The sequence below is a fragment of the Lucilia cuprina genome, chromosome 4 (genome assembly GCF_022045245.1).
Source record: "Lucilia cuprina isolate Lc7/37 chromosome 4, ASM2204524v1, whole genome shotgun sequence".
Classification (NCBI taxonomy): domain Eukaryota; kingdom Metazoa; phylum Arthropoda; class Insecta; order Diptera; family Calliphoridae; genus Lucilia; species Lucilia cuprina.
In genome coordinates this window covers 69036807-69050195 of record NC_060952.1, presented here as the reverse complement: position 1 = coordinate 69050195, position 13389 = coordinate 69036807, and positions in this window count along the sequence as shown.

The following is a 13389-nucleotide window of genomic DNA, read 5'->3' as shown; positions in this document are numbered from 1 at the left end:
GTCCCGTCAAGATTTATTATAGGGAAGTTCGACTGATAACAGACGGATAACATCATTGCATTGACGCAATTGATACTAACTTTAAGACATAATCAAAATGCCGTTCCATTAGTGTGGTGTAGGATGTATTTAAATTGCATTTGGGCTGCATTGGAATTAGCAATAATCGTTTATATTAGGCGTTAATTCAAGCGTAAATTCAAGATCTTTCTTGCATTGGTTAACTAAAATTTAATTAAAAATACTTATTAAAACCATTATTTCGCAATATATCGAATTTTAAAATCAAACAAAAATATTAATATTTTAAGTTCTATATTCGGTTGTGCCGAATCTTACATACCCTTCACCATCATGTGTTAAAAAACAGTCATTATGAATATTATTACTAAAAATAAAAAAAATAACAATTGTAGCCTATTTTATACGATCTAAATTAATCCGGGCTCTACATGCTTAACTTCATATTTCTAGGTTTAATATTATAGAAATTTTAAAAAGTACCTTTTGAAGAACGAAAAAGTACCAAAAACTTCCCTTTTATGGGTTCCCATTTAATCCAGGCTCTACATAATGTTACTAGGTTCAATATTATAGAAAATTCAAAAAGTACCTTTTGTAGAACGAAAAAGTACCAAAACGTCCCTTTTTGTAGGTTCTTACCTAGTCAACGCTCTACATGCTAAATTTCATGCTTCTAGGTTCAATATTATAAAAATTTCTAAAAGTAGCTGTTGAAGAACGAAAATCAAAGTATAGAAAATTCACAAAGTGCCTTTTGTATTACGAAAAAAGTATCAAAAAGTCCCTTTTTATAAGTTCTTACCTCGTCAAGGTCCTACATTCTAAATTTCATGTTTCTAGGTTCAATATTATAGAAAATTCAAAAAAGTACCTTTTGTAGAACGAAAAATTACCAAAAAGTCCCTTTTTATAGGTTTTTACCTAGTCAAGGTCTTACATTCTAAATTTCATGTTTCTAGGTTCAATATTATAGAAAATTCAATAAGTACCTTTTGTAGAACGAAAAAGTACCAAAAAGTCCCTTTTTATTGGTTCTTACCTAGTCAAGGTCCTATATTCTAAATTTCACGTTTCTAGGTTCAATACTATAGAAAATTCAAAATAGTACCTTATGTAGAACGAAAAAGTACCAAAAAATCCCCTTTTATAGGTTTTCATTAACCTCAGGCCTTTAATGTTTAATATCATTTTTTAGGTCCAATATTGTAGAAAATTCAAAAAGTACCTTTTGTAAAACGAAAAAGTACCAAAAAGTCCCCTTTTATGTGTTCCCACCTAATCCGGGCGCTACTTAATTAATTTCATGTTTCTAGGTTCAATATTATAGAAAATCCAAAAAGTACCTTTTGTAGAACGAAAAAGTAACAAAAAAATCCCCTTTTAAGTTTTCGAACCTAATCCGATCCTACTACTAAATTTCATGTTTCCAACCAATAACAACATACTCCTTGTTTGTATCGTGACGTCATGCTCAGCCTTGTTTTTATAAACAAGTGCAATAAAAAAACAAGTAAGAAATTATAGTCGGGCGAGGCCGACCATATAATACCCTACACCTTTGACAAAAATATAATGAGACTTAGTCGCCATAATAAAGCATTTAAGTTGTATTGTACCTTGCCTTAGATATACATACTTAAGCCGTTTATTGTTGAATAAAATTGTGGACATTTAAGTGAAATTTTGATGGGGGGCGTGGGACATGTGGGAAAAGATCGATTCTATTAAAACCAAAACATTAAAAAAGAATAATAATAATAGATATTGTGCATTCAGTTGCACATTTAGGTCAGTAGGCTTTAACCGCCATTTGACAAATATAAATATTTTTTTACTCTTTTGTTTTTGTAAATGCGCTTAGCTATAGACAGTGTGTTTTCTATACACTTATATGCGCTTAACACTAGTAATACGTTGTTGTTGTTCTTAACAGTATACAAGCAAGAGTAAAACAACAACACTTTCGTATTCATTGCTGGTAAACATTGACGAGAGAAAAAATTTGTGTTTTAAATTTCAAACTTACATTATTCTCATATAATTGAAAACGTTTTTGGAATCCAAACATACAAGAAATACACAGCTGAATAAAACCAAATACATCTACACACACGTGTACATCTTTTTCTATATACAGTGTTGTTGTTGACATTTTTGATGAAATTTTCAGAGGTTGTCTCAGATTTTTGCTCATAGCGATCTTCTCGAAAGCATGTCTAACAGAATTATTGAAGATTCGGATCTCGCCGATATCTGGGGTCCTCTAAAAACTGATTTCAACAAACACACAGACAGACAGACGGACATAGCTTAATCAACTCCGCTACCTATAAGGATCCTAGAATATATATACTTTATGGGGTCGGAAAATTATATTACAGAAATTACAAACGGAATGACAAACTTATATATACCCTTCTCACGAAGATGAAGGGTATAAAAAAGATAGAATTTGTGTTTGTTGGGTTATATATTTTTCAAATAATATATTCTTACAACTTAGGTTTTTGACAGCAGACTTATTTGTTGTCGTTCTCAGTTTCATTTCTATATGCCTATTCTATGCCTAGGGAACTTAAGCAGATATTTTTCCACGTGAAGAGATCACATCTTTAGATCTATTTTGAAGATCTTATATACATGTCTAATTTTTAAGCAGCTTGTAAACATTCGTAGGTAGTAATATGATAATTTTGTCCATTGTGCCAGAATTTATAGAAAGCTTAAGAAATATCTATGAATAATGCTGAGCAATATTGCATGTACCTTCTTCTGAAAGCAAACTGATGATCAGAAATAATGCAGTTACTATTAGGTATTCAAGCAATAATTTTTCTATAAGTTTTGAGGATATAGACAACAGGTTATTAAGACGGTATGATGTCAATTGAGTGACATCTTACCCCTGTTTTGGTATCATAGCAATCTCGGATACTTTCCAATAATTCAGTTTTTAAAATAAATCAATTAGAATAACAGTTATAAAAAGATTTTTACTTAAATGGTTTTGTATAACCTTTACGCCACGTCAGAAACACTTCTGGACAATTGTCAAACGAGAACGCACATTTTACAAAAACAAAATACATTGATTTCGAATTTTCGTGTTCTAGAAATATACTTTTAAGTTACTTCCGGATGATAGTTAGAAGAGTGCATCCATTTTGCTTAAACAAAAAAACCATGACGGTTTTAGTGACTTCTGAATGATAGTTGGGTGAGAACACACATTTTACAATAACAAAATACATTGTTTCGTAATTTGTATCTTTTTGATTTGTATGTTTATGTCACTTCTGAAGACAGTTTGAAGAGCTTTCACATTAATGCTGTATTTTATTCATCTGGAAGTGTGGATTGTAGTCACTTGTGAACGATTGTCAGACGAGAGCACACATTTTACAAAAATTTTGATTTTTGAATTCTAGTTTTCCCATTCTGGAAGTATACTTTTAGGTTACTTCCGGATGATAGTAAGAAGAGTACAAAAACAAAAAAAATATAAATACTCCATTTTTAAGTGTGAACGCGAAAAAATAAAAATAAATAATGCAGAAATTTGGCTAAGTTCAGTGATGTTTTGTTTTTTGTCCAGTCATGTTCAATTTTAATTAGCAATTGTAAAACTTTGAATTTAACAAAGAATAAATAAGAAGTGAAACGCTGTCAAAAAGTACCTAAGTCTACTGTCAGTCGGTACTAACTGTAAGAATGTATTAGTAGAATTCTCAAGCCAACATAGTTGCAAAAAATTTAAAAATTTTGAAAAAATTATTACATTTGAATTAATATTTTAAAAGATTGATTAATCTGCAATATTGAAATAATAATGAAGTTAGTTGAAATATTTTTTTCTTGTACCATACAAAAATTTACAAAACATTCTTTTTTCGTTTTAATATCAACAACAAAAATTAAATGTCAAAAAAATAAAAAATATTTTTTTTCGTTTGTAAAAAATTAATTCTTTTCGGGCTATTAAATCTATTTAAAGTGTGCAACAAAATAATAAAATATAACGTTAAGCAATAAAAAATATGTTCAAGTTCTATAAGCCACGAATATTCGCGACAAAATTTTGAAGTTTGGAGAGAGAGTAAGTGTTGCAGTTACACAGAACTCGTAACGTTGGTGTTGTAAAAAAATGACAGCGAATTTAATATTCATACAAAAATAGTGTAATTAATATATTGTGAATATTAAGCAATAAGAAACAATATGACAGTGTTGTCTTAAAAGTCAACCGTTAAAAAACATTTAAGAAGGTTTTGTTAATTGGTGAAGTTTATTAAATATATACCAAAAAGTAATTATCTCAAAAATCAGAAGAACGGAAAATCCGCTGGCGCCGACAACATCCGCGCCGAACTATTAAAGTGTGGAGCCGAGCCAATAGCGCAATCCCTTACGCCGATAATACGAAGGGTATGCAATACTAAGACGATGCCCAATTCATGGAAGGTAGGAGTAGTTATAACTATACCCAAAAAGGCGACCTATCCTAATGTAAGAACTGGAGAGGCATAACACTGTTAAATGTCATCTGTAATGTTATGTCGCTATTACTTGGAGGAATCAGCCCAGTTATTAAACAAATGTTGCGTAAGGAGCAAGCTAGTTTTGGATCACATTTACACACTGCTCATAATTATCAAACAATTTTTTGAGCACAACTCACAACTGTAGCTTCTTTTTGTAGATTTCGAACGAGCCTTCGACAAGGTATCTCATAGCGCTATTTGGAGTGCGCTCGCTATGAAAGGAATACCAGAGAAAATAATAAACATAATCAGAGAGTTATACACAGATTCAAAGTCCGTAGTCCGTTTAAATGGACATGAGAGCCAACCTTTCCAAACAACCTGTGGCGTAAAACAGGGCTGTGTTCTGTCACCTACACTTTTCCTGATTCTACTTGATTCTGTTATGGGACAAACCAATGTCGACTCCCCCGTGGTATTCGCTAGAATTTAAATGAATATCTCAACGATATAGATTATGTGGATGACTTTCTCGTTTCTCGCTACTAACGCCGCAGCTGTGGGTCTGAAAATTAATATCGGAAAGACCAAAATAATGTTCAACAGTTTATACAAGGTACGGCGTTCTAGACATAAAACTAGAAGGACGAAAATACGCCTATTCAACTGTAGTGTCATATCGATACTGCTATACGGTTGCACTACCTGGGGTACAACACAACATCAAATGGCCAGATTACAAACATTCATTAATCGCTGCCTCCGGCAAATAAACGGAATATTCTGGCCCAATTGGATAGGCCACATACTCCGTAGACCAATATATGACATCGCAAGAAATGCCCTGGAATGGAACCCCCAAGGTCATCGTCACCCTGGTCGCCCGCGGAACACCTGGCAACGTACAACTTTTAGAGAGTGCCAAAAACTAAATAAATCTTGGAACCAGATCAAAGCACTTGCAGCTGATCGTGTAAATTGGAGAGATGCCCTATGTTCTACTACATGAATTTTCTATTAATTATTCTACTACTTTGTACATAATTTTTATGAATAAAGGCATTACAAAAAATTATTTTCAAGGATGATATAAATAGAATTAAAAAGTAAGATGTCATATTTTATATTAAAATACTTTTTTAGGAATAAGTTAACAACTCTAAACAGCTTCCATTTCCATTATTTTTAAACGAAGTCTAATATGTTTAATCAAAATATTTTTTATATTAAATTTTGTCTCTCTCTTAATTGGTTTAGGAGTTATAAGCATTTAAAGACATTTTCAAGTTTTACGTTTCGGCTTTAACCTATTTAGATTTATTTTAGTTAAATCTTAACTTTCAATATTTTTTAAACTATTTGCGCTTTTAGGTCCTGTTTCTAGATTACGTATGATCACTTTGAGCTAAAATTTTATTTGTATTTCATTATCGTAACAAAAAAAAAATACATTAAAATTTTACTTAAAGTATTTAAACGTTAGCTGGATTCATTATATTCAAATTAATACTACTCTTTTATACATAAATTATTTTTTGACTTGGGTCATTTGACACGAAATTACCCATAAAAGATATTTAATATTAAAATCAAATGTTTTAAAAACCACCGCTTCTAGAATACGAGAACACTCATCTTCTAGAAGAAGAGAAAACTCGTCTTCTAGAAGAAGAGAAAACTCATCTTCTATAAGATAAGATTGGAACACTTCTAGATAATACTAAGTAGTCACTTCACAAAATAAAAATCAATTGTAGCGAGTTATTTTGTTTTTCTTTTCGGTTTCTCTCAACCACTTATCAAAAAAATCGAACATAATTGTTTCTATCAGTGATAAACTAAAAAACACTTTTATTAATGGTTATCACAGCAATTACATACATTTTATACTTTAACTACAGTTTTCTAATCTATTTGGGTTTTGTAATACCCTTAACCCATTCGTTCCTATTGTACTCGCTTGGGTACAAAAAAGGAACTGGTTTCGTAATGCTAGATTATCCATATTACTGAGTTTTTTCTAAAATTTTATTTTTGGAATATTACTATAGGATCCATAGAGTAAATGTATCGAATTATAAAATCACAAAAACATAACGGAAAATTTTAAATTATTTTTTATACCCTTCACCTTCGTGAGAAGGGTATATATAAGTTTGTCATTCCGTTTGTAATTTCTATAATATGATTTTCCGACCCTATAAAGTATATATATTCTGGATCCTTATAGATAGCGGAGTCAATTAAGCCATGTCCATAGATAGCAGAGTCGATTAAGCCATGTCTGTCTGTCTATTGAAATCAGTTTTTAGAGGACCCCAGTTATCGGAGAGATCCGAATCTTCAATATTTCTATAGCGATCGAGAAGATCGCTATTTAAAATCAGCAAAATCGGTCGGTAAATAACGGAGATATGAGCAAAAATCCGAGACAACCTCTGAAAATTTCATCAAAAAATTTTTAAGAAAGCAACAAAAACACTGTACATAGAAAAAGATGTACACGTGTGTGTGTAGATGTATTTGGTTTTAATCAGCTGTGTATTTTTTGTATGTTTGGATTCCAAACATACAAAAAAATACACAGCAAAAAAATATGATTTGCATTTTTTGTTAAAATAAAATAATTTTCCCTTTTGTTTTGCAAATATATTTTTTAATGAACAGAAAAAAGTATTTAAAACGTTTTCAATTATATGAGAGTAGATTGTGAGTTATTGTACAATAATTTTTATGCGAATAATGTAAGTTTGAAATTTAAAACTAACACAATTTTTTTCCAAGTGCTTTTTAAAACAATTTTATTTACGATAAGCAAAAACAAAATTTACGTCTGTCAATGTTTACCAGCAATGAATACGAGAGAACAACAACAATACTAATTTTTATGTAGAAAATACCATAACATTAAAAAAATAATAAAAAAATTGCTTTTTATATTTTTTTATTTATTTGTATTTATACCCATATTTTTCCACTAGACATGGCATCTAGTCTCTTATGTAATATTGCCCCTAACAATTGCCTGCCTTTGGGATTATTAAAATGTATGTTTTGCATTATATTCACCAGCTGCTATAAATCTTGGGCCAAAATTTTTAAAGTATTCGAGAAACTGCATTCGATTACCATTATACCTAGGAGAATAATTTATCGATACACTATATTCAAAAAGTGCGAACTCAATTTTAGGCAAAATGTATTTTTAATGGAGATTCCTTAGTCCATGATCTACGTCTGGTATAAATTAAAAACCAAAAAAGGAATTTTTGCACTCTTAACATTAATTTTGGTTAATATTCTATCTCAAAGTTAAATTTTTATTAAAGAAAAGAAGTGCTAACTTAACTATAAAAACTTTACATTTCAAATTTATATTAACAAGTTGAACATGCTCAACACAAAACTGGGGAAGATTAATAAATTAAATGTATAGTTTTATTCATTAATATATGTACGTGTATATAGACTTTAAATAATGTTTTAGACTTTAAATAATGTTTTTCCAAATAAATGTAAAGTTATTATACAAATCGCTAATAACACTAAAATATACTGCGGTTCCAATTTAGACCACAAGAAGACTTTAAATGTGCAAAAAATGAAGTATTATTAACAAAATATGTTAATAATAATTGACCTAAAATTATTATAAATGCAAGAACTTTTTGTTCAATTCTTAGTTTTATTTTTTTTGGCGACCAAAAAGTAAAATATCGCTAAAATGTGCAAAAGATTAACCCCATATTCAAAAATGCTTCATAATGTTTTTAATGGTTTATAGGAATTTTGTATGGAAAATGTGCGTAATAAACCTAAATAAGTGATTAATATCTTTATGAATACGGTGGGTAAAATTTTTTCATGTGTAATAATTTTAAGGATGTTTAAAGTATAGATGTGCACGTAATCCTGTGTGTCCACTCAGAATACGTACCATCATACTAAGCTCAGACTTGCTCATTTTGAGGAGATTTCTCGTCTTTCTCTTTGTTATTCTACCCACGCAGTGGGTACTTTTGATGGCTCTGCGGTGTCCTTATCAGGCATAGGAATAGCAGTATTTTTAATAGACACATTCCCAATTCTGGAGAGCACTGCTGTTCTGGCGGGTGAGTGATTTCCTCCTCGCTTTTAGGATTTGACTCCTCAACATTGTTAGTACTTGCTGATGATGCTTTGGGTGCTGTCTTAGGTATTTTAGTGTCCTTCTCGGGGCCGGTTTTGACAGCCCTTTCAATCGTTGCCTTCCCAATTTTGGAAAGGGCAACTTCACTTCCTTCTGGCGAGTTAACGGCAAATTCCTCGATTTTAGGATTTGACTCCACAACGTTATCAGTAATGGATACTGATGCTGTGGTCTTAGGTTTTTTAGTGTCCTTTTCGAGGCTTGTTGTAACAGCCCTTCCAATCGGCACCTTTCAATTTTGAATATGACAGCTTTAGAGGCGAAGTAAGCCCTACCTTTATTCTTGGCAAGACTAGCCATGGATTACGATACCTATTACAAATAAAGTTCCCTCAGGTTCTTCTTTCCTGTAAAAGGCATCCGATTTTTCCACGGCCAGCTCAGTATTTTGACAACCAAGTATTTCCAGTATACGTTCATTAGACAGTTTACTGCCCCATCCTTTTAGGCTCTGACTGGTATAGAAGCTCGCTCTTCCAGTCAGAGCTTAGTGCCATCCCAGGGAGGAGGGATACTTTCCACCAAGTTCTTTAAGGTGTTAACACATTGGTGAAATGCCAACCTTTCTTTATTGGTTGTTTGCCCTTTTAAGCGATTGCATGGTCCACTATCTTATTGTTGACCAGATCTTCTATTTTACTCTGTTGGTCTATTGGAATTTTGCCTGTCGGATTACCGGCATCATAAACTGCATAGCAGAGATCGTCCCGGTGCCTTTTTCTGGCAACTTTGGCGTAAGATGGCGGCTCTTTTTCTTTTCCTCCGTCTAGCTTCTCCTTTCTCGTTTTTTTCGGGACTTCTTTTGAGATACCCTTACCTTCGAGGTTGATTTCGCCGACGTGTTCGTCTTCGAAATATTTGGCTTGACGTTGTTGGCTTGACTGTTATTCTCAGTTGTCAACTCTTTGGGAGACCTGATTCTTTTTGCCTCACATCTTGCGAGAGAGTCCGATTTTTCCTTTGGAGTGTTGTGGGATTGGCTAACTATGATTTCCTGAAGCATCTTTTTCAACTTCCTCCTCTGTGCTCTAGAAAGTCTTATGTTTGTAATATGCTATCACTTACCTCATTCACCATTTGCTCTACTTCATCCTTTTTGGGATTTGCTATAATGGTATTATTATTATCATCTGAGGATTCAGAGTCAGTATTTAAAGGCTGAGATAGCTTACAGCTCTCTCCGAATACATCCTTCTCTTTCACCCCTATATTTTTGCCAGTGGCATGCACTTGATGCATTGTCCGCCACGGAGACCAAGATACCCACCTCACCACCCACCTTCCTGCGGGTGAAATCACCTGTTCTGAGGAAGAGGACGTAGCAGGAATTCCAAAGCAGAAATCTGCCAGTCTAGAAATATTAGAGAACAACTAAACAATATTTATAAATTTTGAATTGATGTTTTCATTATATTATGTTGCAAACATACATACTCTGTCACCAATCAGCAGGTTCCGTTTCTTTGTTCCGAAAATTTCAACATTTGTTGCTTTGTGTTCGAAATTTTCTACAGAAATATTGATGAACATTTTTTAATCAGAGAGAATAATCTTTTTACCTGAATTTTTCTAGACGGTTCTTCTAAACGTCTTGTTGATGTCTGACTGGAAGATGAAGATTATCGTCCACATCTTGAATTTTTTTATTTATTTTATTATAATTTTTGAGTTTGAAGCTGAATATTCCACTTTGGAACTTTTTTCAAATATTTTTCCAATACCGGCCAATTTAACTGGCATGAGTCCATAGGGGCTACGACGACGTGTATTTTATGCAGCTTAATACGATTCCCTAAATTTTCTTTTGAGAAATTGCAGAGTTATATTTTTAAATCAAAGCAAGACTTCTCCCCCAGTTTTCTAAGGACGATAATATGCTTTCATAAAAGTATATTATTGAGCTTATTGTTGGGTATTGTTGTCCTTGCAAATAGGTGGTTAAATTTTCAAAGACTTTTAAAAATTTTGAAAATTATTTTATAATTTCTTTTCCATATCGGGAATAATTAATAACTCCTGATTGACTCTGATTAATTATGTTAATGTTCTTAACAAAACTATTAATCATAGTTATTACATCTCGTCTGTACGGCATTTTTTATTGTCGATGCTGGCCGTGTATGGACAAAATCTTTTAAAAAATTGTCATCACCACTTGGAAACAGTTCATAAGAGTTAAAATTTTTCCAGAAACTTTCGGCTTCCAATATTATTCTTGACAGATCGCCTTGACTTTCTTATTCCCTTATTTTGTAAAACACTTCACCATGCGTTAAAATGCAATGAAGTGAGGGGAAATAACCCTCATATACAATACAAAATAACCCTCTAAATGTTGTAATTATACCCTACAACACTATAGTGGGGAGGGTATTATACGTTTGTGCTGATGTTTGTAACATACAAAAAATATTGGTCCAATACCCACCTTAAAGTATACCGATCGATTCAGAATCATTTTTGGATATATCCATCACAGTTGACCAATCACACATGATGAATTTATCCGTCAAATCTGACGGCTATACCAATTTATAATAAAACACAATTTTTTAACATTTTAAGATATATATTTTTTAATTTTATTAATATACATAGTAAGCATATACATAAATTAACTATCATTTTACCATTTTATATACCTCACAGAATGTAAAATCCTCTTATGCTCTTTTTAATTTGTAGAAATAAATTGTCTGTAAAGAAATACATATAAATATTGAAATATAAAAATTAAAAGTAAATATGTATTCATATTACCACAGATAGATTAAACTCCGAAGTGTATATTCTCGGCTATACTTCCTGCACCGTTTATAAATTTAGTTTATAATAAATCTCTTTACTATTAATAATTTTAGTCTTAAATATTTTAATTTTTCGCTTCTTGATCTTTGGCTTTCACGGAAATAATTAATTTATACGACGGTCAAATGTAGTTGTTTCACTCTTTCATATGCAAATGAAACCCTCTATCAAACATTTAGTACTAGGGTTCTATAGTTGAAACGAAAAGTCGACTTTTCGACCTTTTTCATTTTATGAAAAGTCGACTTTTCAACTTTTTGCATTTAGTTAAAAGTCGATTTTTCGACTTTCTCATTTAATTAAAAGTCGATTTTTCGACTTTTAATATTGTATAAATAGTCGATTTTTTCCAACTTTTCGACTTTTTTTGACTTTTTCCGACTTTTCAACTATTTTCGACTTTTCGACTATTTGCAACTTTTCTTGACTTTTACCGACTTTTCCCGACTTTTTTCGACTTTTCGACTCTTTCCGACTTTTTTCGACTTTACGACTTTTATTTACAAAGTCGACTTTTCGACTCTTTTCATATACGTATTCGAGTTGTTCGGTTATTCGAAAGTCGATTTATAGAACCCTATTGAGTACATATTTTATCTGTCATTTGACCGTCACTATTGATGGAAATATCCATTAACTATTTTTTTTAGCAGTTTTTAAAGAAAAATGCTCAAGTGTGTTAGTAAAATCATTTTGTATGTGTTAGTTTCGGTCATACATTTCTTGTAGGGATGCAGATGAACGACAAATTAATTGGTTTAGAGTGACCGCATTTATTTTAGATTTATTGTTTTTTGTAAATTTTGTTTTAAGGAATGTCTTTTATTATGTTTATTTAAAATAATTTTTATTATTATTGTTTCTTATATTATTCAAAAGAAAAATATATTTTAGTGATTTTTTGAAATTATATATAATTTGTTAGGGTGGTTCAGTAATATTTCAAATTTTCCATCCCTGATCTGGAGTACAATAAAGTAAAATCATAGTTTGGCATCTCTACATTACCAAATTTTCGAACGTATTTATCTAACCTTATACTATCTAAACACATCATACATATTAAAATGACGTAAATATTTCGAGAAAATTATACTTTTCTAAACATTAAACTGGAGTATTGTTTACATTTAAGGTACAAAAGGAAATTGAAAATAATTATTAGAAAATAATACTTGGTTATTTGAAATATTAAAAAAAACTATACATAAAATTAAATCTTAACATTTTTGTACATTTGACTTTCATTGTGAATTCATTTTCATCTGACAAAAAAAATTGTCAAAGGATATGTTAATACAAAAGTATTTATTGAAAATTATTCAAGTTATAATAATTATTGAGGCTATGAAAATGGTTTATTTAATTATTGCCTGAATACATTTGTAGCAGAATCAATTAATAGTGTAAAATTGTGGATATTGGCTTAGTTTTGCACTATGTGAGTTTGGAGATGTACATATGTGTGTACATATCGTCACCTTAATAAAAGAAAGAAGTACCTTCTGTCATTTAAGTTTCCGTAAGCAGTTTAAAACATAGAATAATTTTATACATTTTATTAATTTATGGTTTAAAATTCGAATTAAATAGTTATTGTTTGACAAATCACAAACAACAAATTAAAAATGAATGATATTAGAAAATAAAAAATAATAATGAATAATATTAGAAAATAAAAAAACGATGTTAATATGTACATCTGTATTAGGCTTATTGACTCAGTTTTTGGAGCAAATTAAGTGTTCTAATCCAGCTGATTTTTAGAGTTTTTTTTTACTACCTTGTAGCATTTTACGTTTTGAGTGCAGTGATGGAAAAAAATTATCCGCTCTATTAGGGTCCGGGAGTTATGGGCCTCCAAAGTTTTGATATATAATTGCATAT